Here is an 11,006-nt window from a genome sequence, read left to right on the forward strand (position 1 = left end):
GAAAATATAAAATCTATCTCAAATATCAATCGCTTCAAAAAAGAGTTGAAAGAGCATATTCTTCAAAGTCAGAGACTTGAACTTCTACGTCCATTTGAGTAGATGAAAAAAACCATACGTAACTTCGCTATATTGCCCACTTACAATTCTGTAATACATATGTGTTCATATATGTATGTATATATGTTTATAAATGGGCACTATCGTTTTATTAATATACATCAAATACATTTTCAACAACATCCATATCGATTTCAACATGTTTTTATATATTATTACTATTATAGTACGCGTATTTTACGATTGTGATTTCATACTTAATTGTCAATTTAGTTTTATGTTTGTATGATTTTATATTATATGTCAAAAATGACAACTTTTTATATTTATACTGATATTTGTGATTTTATATTATCTTATGTGTTTTTAATTTCATATATTAAGTTTATTTTCATATGCAATTCCCCTTTACATATAATTCATTCTCATACTTTAATATTTATCATATATTCATTTTTTTCCTTTGGATCTCCTTTTCACCACATACAAGCAACATCTGATGCTTCTGTGATTTCTACAATGTTCATTCAACTGTATGTATTATTCCTTTCTGTGATTTGAATCTGAATAAACAATATTATTATTATTTTTTTTTTCACCGTAGTGTGCGCTGGTCAGGCCCTATTCCCCGAAGCCCCGATACATTCGGGAGGGCGCGCCAGCATTATCAACCAATGACCCAATGATCACTTACCCCACACCGTGGGGTAAGTGATCATTGGGTCCGAGAATCATGTGCCCTGAGCAAGCGCACTGAGCAAAGAATGACAGCCTTCTGCATCTGTGCGGCTAAGATTTATGCCTTAGTGCGGCAAGGACTACTTCAGGCTTATTAGCTTGTATGAGCCTGAGGGTGGGGAACGAATAGTCCCAATAAATTCAGCACTTCTCGTTCCCCACAACGGATTCAATATCCCCCGGAGCGTAGGGCAACACTGGTGTCTCGTCAATACCGTAAGAGTGTCGTAGACGGTAATATAGCACTCTAAATTGCCGCGTTATATCGATGGATATAGGCCTCACTAGTGACTTCTTAGCAGCCACTAGCATTCGTATCCTATCAAGGCAACGCTGTTTGGTGGTCAGCAGCACGCCTTGGCTTGAAGTGTGATGGATATGTCGTAGATTGGCGGCTATTCGCCGCACTGCGGGCGTGAAAGGCCTATTGGCCGCTCTGTAGTCCATCACATATTGGATACGAGACGCGTGTTGTCTCGCCGACGTGATCTCAGCCTCCATCTTGTGTACACGCCGTTCAATCTTCCGAACCGCAAGGCCGGGATTCATCCTTCCGATTCGGAAAGCGATTGGACGACGTTAAACACGGCGGTGTTGATTTGCCAGATGTCAGCCTCTTCTGTTAGAACACTATGAACCTCCGCATCCAAACAAGCCAGTTCTTGTGGCTTCAGGGGCCTAATTCTGTGGAGCGCTCTGCGTGTTCTGATTGTCGTCTCCATTGGTGGTATGGTGCGAGTCTCCTCTCCAGCCGTGCCAACGGGTGGTAGAACTGTCACTTCTACCACTTCGTAAGCAGGCTAGGAAGGAGCTAAATAGCCCTGCCGTCGAAGATAAGATACATAATCTCTAAGTTTTTGGGCGGAAAAGGCGGCATGCTCCGGATGTGTTTCATACCACAGAGCATGCAATCTCGCCAAGTACCCTCTTCACGCGGGCTCACTACTCTCGTAGCAATGCATAAGGCTATCTCTCAGCTCATGCGTCCACTCAAAGCGTCCATTTTCATTGCCAAGGTTGTCATTAGTAGGCAAATCATCATTATGGGCCCCACCACCTTGCCTCTTACCCCTCCGAGCGGGTCGATTGTGGGGGTCCCTTTCTTGATCACTGGGAACCAAGTGTTGGGTCCACGGGGTGGTTAGCCCTGTGGACCCACGGCTGGCACTGGAGGGAGAATATAGTTCTCCTTCCCGGGTGCGCCTGGGCTGCCAGTCAGGTTTTGCACCAGTTGCTCGGGTAAGTGGTGTCGCAACTCGACACAGGCCATGGGTGTTAGTAGCCATCCCTGCTTTTTATTTTTTATTATTATATTGGATTCTTGGTTTTTTCCAATAAGTCGTTGATATACAATAAAAAGAAGGTTACAGACAATATGGATCCCTGGAGAACACCAGCGTTGATGGTAAAGTATTCGGGAGATCCGACAAGCCATAACATCGAAGTTTAGCCAGCAAATATAAATATAAATATCAAGCGCAACAGCTCTTGACTTTCCATGTTACTCGTTGATCTTTGTTTCCGAAAGCCATATTGATGATCGCTCAAGATATTGAAGCCTTTCGAATAGGCTGAACGCGAGATATCTTCCAAAAAGAAAGGAGAACTCCTTCCTTGTAAGACGTGTTGGAAAGTCCTGCTATTTTAATTTTAATTCGACTTTTTTTTTGCTAAATAATACATCATTTACATTTATTTTTTAACTATTGAAAGAAAAAAATCAGGTGTGGAAGTAGGTTAGGTTAGGTTATTTCAAAAGTGAGTGGATCTATTCGACCCTCCACCGCAACCCGCAAGGGTTTACTGTGGCTCAGGTGTGGAAGTATTTTAATTACAAAGTTTATTCGTTTCTTTTCCTCTCTTTCATTACTAGGTCAAGAAAAGTAGGATATCTCCAATGAGTTTCAATGCGTGCAGACAGTAATTCAAAGGCTGTGAAACCGATGGTGGTATTCCCTTGGAGCAAAACTAATAATAGTTGCATTTTCTACAATTTCTCGCTCCGCGTTATCTCTCCGTCATTCCCTTTCACGGCAGGATTCCTTCGAGACTCGAGGAATAGCTTTCACACATGAAATAATTCAACGAATACCTTTTAGTCTGTTTTGTCGGAGAAGAATGACGAGCCGTCAGGTGCTGAACAAGTTTGTACAAACGTTGACTCTGATTTGATATGCAGGCAATTTCGACTGAAATAACACATTGTTCCACCACAAGACTATGAAAATGAATTCAATCGTGAAAAGCTCTATGTGCATGTGTTATTCATTCGACGGAAATTATTATATTTCATTACCAGAAACAAGGTGCACATAGCGCTGTAATAAATTGTTACATCTATAATGTGGGCTTGAAAAATGGGTTAAAATGTTTTTTCAACCTACTGTTTTTTCCTTATGAATAAAAACACAAGTCAAGTGCAATATAGTATGATGTAAAAAGATTCAGAATGAACCACAATTCTTCTAGAATATTCCACAGCATTCGAGAATCTTTTGGAATGTTCCACAGTAACCTGAGATGGTCCAGGGTGTTCCTTAACATCCCAGATCATTTTAGAACATTATAAAATCATTCCAGAATATTTCAGGGTGTTTTGGAAAGCTCACGAATAATCTCGAGTGTTCTGAGCTATTCTAGAAATTTCTAGAGGGCGAAACTTCTAGCTCTCATATCTTCAAAAGTACGTCCTTCAGACAAAATCATGAATCTTCTTCTTGAATGACGAATAAAAGGCTACCAACCATATCACTAACTCCTGATTGTTGCAAAATCACCTGGAATATTCTCGAAAGTTCGAGGTGTTCTGGAATGTACTAGAATGCTATTGAATACTCTCTAATATTGTGGACTATCCCAAACATTTCTAGAACGTTCGTTCAGCACGTTCCAGACTATTCTTTAACTTTCCACAATATTCCAAAATGCTCCGTAATATTCCAGAATGTTGTGAAATGCTTAACAATATTCTTGAATGTTCTGAACTCTTCTAGAACTTCCTGGAGTGCCTATTTTTTGTACAGCTTTGTAGTTATCAAAATGATAGTTATGCATTATATAACCCAGAATCCCTCCACGATCTTCTTCCTGTAGGGATCTTGAACTGCTACGGGTTTTTTCTGGCTCACTACGGAGCCTTTTAGAAAATCCTCAGGAAAAAGTTGCTAATTTGGAAAAGTCTGAAATTCACGAAATCAAATGCAAGAACTGTAATGCTAAATATAATGGACAGACTGAAAGATCTATTGAAACAAGATATAAGGAACACTTAGCACACCTAAAATATGGAAGATCGGAAAAATCAGCAGTCGCCCATCATGTTTTGCAACATAACCATTCCATAGACTTTGTTCATCAATATTAGTTAGACAAGTTAACAACAACAGGCATCTAGATGCCTATGAGAGCTCAGAAATAAGTCAACATGATGATATTATGAATAACGATTGTTTACTAACAGTTTACTAACAGTTTACTAGTAGTAGTGCAACATTGTGATATAGATGTGGTATAGTTACGAACAGCATTGTAAGTAGATTTCAGAACAGTTTTGCTTTCAAAGTGGCAAAGGCAAAGGCAGTATTTTGCGATTTTTCGAAGGCTTTCGACTGTGTGAATCACGAAATACTGTTGCGGAAACCTCCCTACTACGGCTACAGAGGAGTGATAGAGATGGTGGAAACAACCCATCGCTCAGAAATTCTAGGGCCAACATTGTTTCTCATTTACCTCAACGATTTGACAAGTATAAATATCTCAGGAAAATTCACACTATTTGTAGACGATACTACCATTTTTTGATAATCGGACAATGCAAATGATTTAACTAAAATCATATCCATCGATATGATGAAAGTAAAAAGTTGATGTGATTCAAATCGCCTGTCTCTAAATATTTCGAGAACTAACAGATTAACTTTCAGATGTGAATTTGACAATATACCCATTGGGAATGACATCATTCAGAACAAAATTAGCTTAAAACTTTTAGGAGTACATAATGATAGAAAACTAAAATTTGAAGACCATATTTATGCCTTGTGTAATAAAGTGTCGTCTGGTTGTTATGCAGTCAGAGTAGTCGCAAATGAACTTGGTTTGACAGCAGCTAAGACTGTTTATTTTTCTCTGGTGGAATCTCACCTGAGATATGGAATTCCATATTGGAGCGTATGTAGAGGTTACCTATTACAAAATATTTTAGCTTTTCAAAAACGAGCCGTATATATGTGCAAATCAAAAAGTACAGACTCTTGTAGATTACTCTTTACCACTCATGGAACACTGATTTCTCTCTTTATAATGGAAACACTGTGTTTAATTAAGAAATATTTGAACAAATTCCAATTCTCACCAACCCATTATGTGACAAGGCAATCCAACAACATTAAGTTGACAATACCAACATCAGTCATGAAGGATTCCATTGTCTATAATGCTTGTAAAATGTTCAATCACTTTCCAAAGAATGCAACAGAAATAGAGTCTGTACAATGCTTCAGGAAGGCTGTGAAAGGTTTTTTAAGTGATATACCATACTAAAATATAAAATTTCGAATGATGCAACAAATTTTCCTTTATTTTCAGTATTTCAAGGCACTCCTAGGAGTGCCTAGAAGATGACAGTACTACCAACTGTCGAAAGCGCTCGCAAATAATTAATAGAAGATGAAATGCTTCAAATCCTTTTTGTAAAATTTAATATTGAAATATAATATAAAAGAATTTTATAATGATAATTTTGAAAAAAATATCTCATTTGTTTATTATTCACCAGCACCCTGAATGAAAAAAAATACACATTTATTTCTTAGTATCCTGTATGACTTATATGTTTTTTTATATACGAACTGTTTTTTTAATTAATTATTTGTTAGTGCCCTCTGTATGACTTATATGTTTTTATATACACAAACTGATTTTATGTATTAAGCAGATCAAATATATATTTATAAAATTATTACAATGTGTTAAAACAACGATAAAAATAAAATAAATACAACAATAAAAATTAATTGGCGCTCCGGGGCGACTTCATTGATTCCAGTGGCGCATTTGCTTTTTCAGCTGCAGGAAAACCCGGAAAAACCTGCAGCACCACATCATCTGAAGATCTTGATCCAACAATGTCCTCTCTCTCATAAAACAAAATGTAGGGTGTCTCCAGAGGCTCCAATAAATGCAATGCATTGCCAGAACACTTCGTGACACGACTATCGTTAAACTTAAACCAGTCCGTTTCTTCTTTGACCAAGGCGTAATAATGACCACGTTCAACGCCAGAACCACAGTGAACAATGACTGCATGAATATTATAACAGTGGTCTGCTAGGTTGAAATGTTCATCTATTTCGAACCTTCCAAAGAGTTTCTTGCTTCCGTTAGAGGTTGAGTCTTGTTTGAAAATCATCAGTGTTATTATTAGATTGACTGGTGCTTCAGCTATACTTGTTTCCTTATAACAGTCAGTTAGTTTGGCGCATGTTTGACAATACATATTAAGTAAAAATTGATCAATTCAAATGCACTCGGTTTTTACATAAAAACTGTATTATAGATTGAGCGAAACTTTGTCCACAAGATTATAAAGTATATTCTCTATCTCTCTCTCTGTCTTAACCAACATAGTCAATAGTATTTGTTTCCATTGTGATATATTCTCACAAACCTCCATCACTTTATTAGAATTGCAAACATGTACCGTATGTAGGTAATAAGAATTAATTTTTCCTTCATTCATAATTTAGTATTGTCCTATAAGTGTGTAACTTTTGGACAATAAAGCTGCTATTATTATTGTGATTATTATTATTATTATACGAGGCCTCATATTTTTTGTAACTACTCAAATTCAGTGAATTACAACTGTTTACCAAAACAAATCAAAATATATTTTTCAATTACTTTTTCCTCTCTATTGTAATTTCTGTTTACCGAACCTCCCACATGCCTCATTTATGAAACTTTTTTTTATTCCGCATTTTCAGCTGTAATTTTCCAAACTGTAATCCATCACAGCAAATTCCCTTCATACAACCGTTCGTTCGAAATTTATAATGGACAAAAGCTCCAGTATGCGAAACTGTAGGCTTTGATTATATTCATTGCTGCATCGACCCACTGGAGAATAATTGACTTTGTAAATTTCAATTATCAGAGTACGTTTTATTTTCAGAACGTTTGAAACTGCTCATATTCGACGACTGTTATATTCTTTATAATACGTTCACAAAATAAAAAGTTACGCGGAATACCTTTGAAATGGATGGAATTTCACATTGAAGTTAAAGCTTTCTAAAATAATTCCATATATGATGGAATTGGCGGATACTCGACAAAAATCCATAACTAACATATTCGCCATACAATGGCTCCTTCTAACTTTACTACTAGTAGTTCATATCTCTGTAGAGAAGAGAGAGTGAGTGTAGGCCCACAGCAGTTAGGCCATATATGACCCATTGTACATCCCCCCAAGTTGTCCTCCTAGGTCATCGTCCATCCTGTCATTTCCAAAAAGATGGACAGGTCACTAAGAGACATCTCCTTTATATCAGCAGGTGTATTGTGTATTGACGATAATACCGGACACTCACATAAGACATGCCTGACAGTTTCATTTTCCTATTCACACATTCTGCATAGAGGTGTATCCACCAGCCCCATAATATGTAATCAGACCGTAGGTGTCACTAGGTCCTGAAATTCTTAGTCCAGCCGCTTCCTTGGCTAAAGAGTTGGCAATGCGATTATTTTTACTTCTGTCGTGCCCTTCAACCCATCTCAGGATAATGTTAACATCTACCGAGGCTTTGGCTAAATCTTGGTGGCACTCTAGTTCTAGCTCTGAGGTAACACGTTGTCTGTTCAAGAGAACTTGTCTAGTATCAGTGCAGATTGTTATGTTTCTGTCAGAAATTCCTTTCCTGGTTATTTTCTTTGTGGCGATTGAGATACCAGCCAATTCTGTTTGGACCACGCTGGCATTTTTTCTCATTCCCCACTCAATCCTTAGGCTTAAGGATCTGGAGTACACTTCACTTTCTGAGGCTTCTTTGGTTTTTGAGCCGTCTTTATATATGCGTATTGCATTTGCAGCATCTGACTCTGTGTCCTGTTTTATTTGTATTTTGCAGGGTTTATTAAACACAAACCTGGGTTCAAACCCATCACTGGCTGCCTGCAGCAGAGGTTGCGCAGTAAGCGCTTCTCGCCATAGACTTAGTCAATTGACCCATTCCTACTTCGAGGTTTACACCAGCCGTGCGCAATCGTAACAAGGTCATTGACGCAACCTCCTAATCGTACAGGTCCAGAGGGGTCTAACCAGTAATTAATTCCATTACCGTGGTTGTTGTTCACATGGCTCCTGTGATTTTTAAACAAGCCAATCGCTATATTTTATATAAATTTACACGCCCAAAAAAGCCATTGTATGGCGAAACACGTATTGCGTTTATGTAAAACTGTTGTGTGAAAATCTCACAACAAAGTGTTTTTTGAATACGTTAAGAATTCCATATTTTTAATGAACTTGGCCGATATAGAATGAAAATCTACATTAGTAAAGATGGAAACACTTCACCAGAAAATTTAACATACACGGTTTATTTCAATACGTGCTTCGCTATCTATATTATAGCTTCGTCATGTATGACTATTCTACGACTTGATAGTCTACGATGTGTTTGGAATGAAAAAAATAAGTTTCTGGAATGTGTTTTCTGTCTCTCTCTCTCTCTCTCTGTCTATCTATCAAATGTAGAGCTTTGTGGAATTCACATACATAGAGGTAAGGGATGCCATATTCACTTTAAAAAACAAACAGACAAAGGACATATATGGTTTCAATACCAAAATTATCAAATGCATTGCTAATGACATAGTGTACCCCCTTACTAACCTATACAATGAGTGTGTGAAAGAAGGAACTTTTCCTACTTGTCTCAAATTGAGTTGTGTAATTCCTATACATAAAGGTGGCGCAACAAATCTGATATCAAATAATCGACCTATATCTATCATACCTTATTTTGCCAAAATATTCGAAATACTGCTGAAAATACCTTCAACTAATCACTTTGAACAACATAATTTATTTACTGTACAGTTCGGTTTTCGATCCCAACACTCAACAACAATGGCTATAAATTCACTTGTTGAGACTATAACTGATAGTTTTGAATCCGGCGGATTCACAATGTCATTTTTTTTGTGACTTAAGTAAGGCGTTCGATTGTGTTTGCCCTAAAGTTTTGCTCTCAAAACTTCAATATTATAAATTATCTACAGGCAGTCTTAAACTGATGAAGTCCTATCTGGACGACAGACAGCAAGCTGTTTACTTGAATGGCAAATTTACTAACTTACTTCCTATTGAGTATGGAGTTCCCCAGGGGTCGATATTGGGACCGATCCCTTTCTTGATTTACTTCAATGATATAATATTTAGTGACACAAGTGCTAACTTCGTGTTGTTTGCTGATGATACAACTGTATCAATTTCTGGAAATAATATTGATACTTTGCGTACCACATTCGAGGATACTCTGACAAATGTCAGTGAGTGGTTTGCCGTAAATAATCTTGAACTTAATGAAGATAAGAGCCAAACAGTCATTTTTTCGTTGCGCGAAGTGCCAGATATCAGTAACCCTGAATATGTTAGGTTTCTAGGTGTATACATTGACCCCAAATTGACTTGGAATGTAAATATTGATAGACTTATAGTCAAAATATCCAAAAATACTTATCTCCTGAGGAACTTACAAAAAGCGGTATCAAAACCAGTTCTGAAAACAGCTTTCCATGGGATTATTCAATCTCACATATCGTATTCAGTACTTGTCTGGGGCCACGTGCCCAAGGCATCAGATTTATTTGGCATCCTGAGAAGAGCAATTAGGATTCTTGATAACCTTTCTTACAGGCAAGACTGTAGAATTAGCTTCATAAATAATAAAATACTTACACTTCCATCATTATATATATTGCAATGCCTGCTACATGTTAAAAAACATATAAGAGGTTATACTACACATGATGCAATCCACAGTTATAACACTCGAAATAATTCAAATCTGTATCTCCAGAACCATAGAGTCAACAGAACCAGAACTGGCGTAAATTATTTTGCTTCAAAAATGTATAATTCGCTTCCCCAAAATATCAAAAATCTACCTTTGAAGGAGTTCAAATACAGAATCAAAAATTTTTTAATTAAAAAAGCTTTTTATTCCTCAGATGAATATTTTAGTGATGGTTTTCGAGACATGTAATACCACTTAATCATATATATTTTAACTTGTTTTATATTTCTATTTCATAGTTAGTTTGTTTTATTTGCACAAATGTATGTATATCTATAGTAATTGTCCATTTAACCATTCAAGTTATCTGAATATTTTATATTTTGTATTTATAGATAAGCAATATCTGTTATGACCTGTGTAAACTTTGTATTAGCACCAAATATATACTACTACTACTACTACTACTATCTGTTTGTCTGTTTGACCATCCGTCGTTTGTAAGAATTTGCGTCAAGATAAATTTCCGAAAAAATATCAGGCCCTGTATATCCGAATAGACTGTAGATATAACAAAAAATAAAAGGATACCGAATTTTATTATTTTTGAAAAATATTCCTATATTATGATGCATTCTACAAGTTTCATAACGTCAGCGATATTTTCTGTAGGTTCAATAGATCATTGTTACGCAACTTTGGAATACCCGGGTTACTACGTCTTCTTAATTATAATGGTTACAAAATATTGCAAGAAACTTTCGTGAGACCCAAGTGTAGAATGTTTTCGCCTCTATTTCACTCCCTATGTGAATAAATCCATTTCCTATGTGAATACTTTGAAATCCAGTCGCAGAGCGAGACGGTTTCGAAACAGAAGAGATTTGAGATTGAAACGTTCTTGCCTTTATTCCATTTCCTATGTGAATGAATAAGCAATCACTCTTGATGCAAAAAGGTTTCGAGGCGAGACAGATTCGAAATAGAAAGGTTCTTGCCTCTGTTCCACTTCCTATATAAGTGAATTCTCTCACTTAACGAGAAGGTTTCGGAGCGAGACAAATTCAAAATCGAAACGTTCTTATCTCTGTTCCACTACCTATGTAAATGAATCGAGATCCACTTGCTTGGCGAGGAGGTTTGGAAACGATAGAGGTTCGAGACTGAAACCTTCTCGCC

This window comes from Leptinotarsa decemlineata, unplaced genomic scaffold (assembly GCF_025532065.1).
Source record: "Leptinotarsa decemlineata unplaced genomic scaffold, Ldec_3_MD MMD2_tig00026361_RagTag_RagTag, whole genome shotgun sequence".
NCBI lineage: Eukaryota > Metazoa > Arthropoda > Insecta > Coleoptera > Chrysomelidae > Leptinotarsa > Leptinotarsa decemlineata.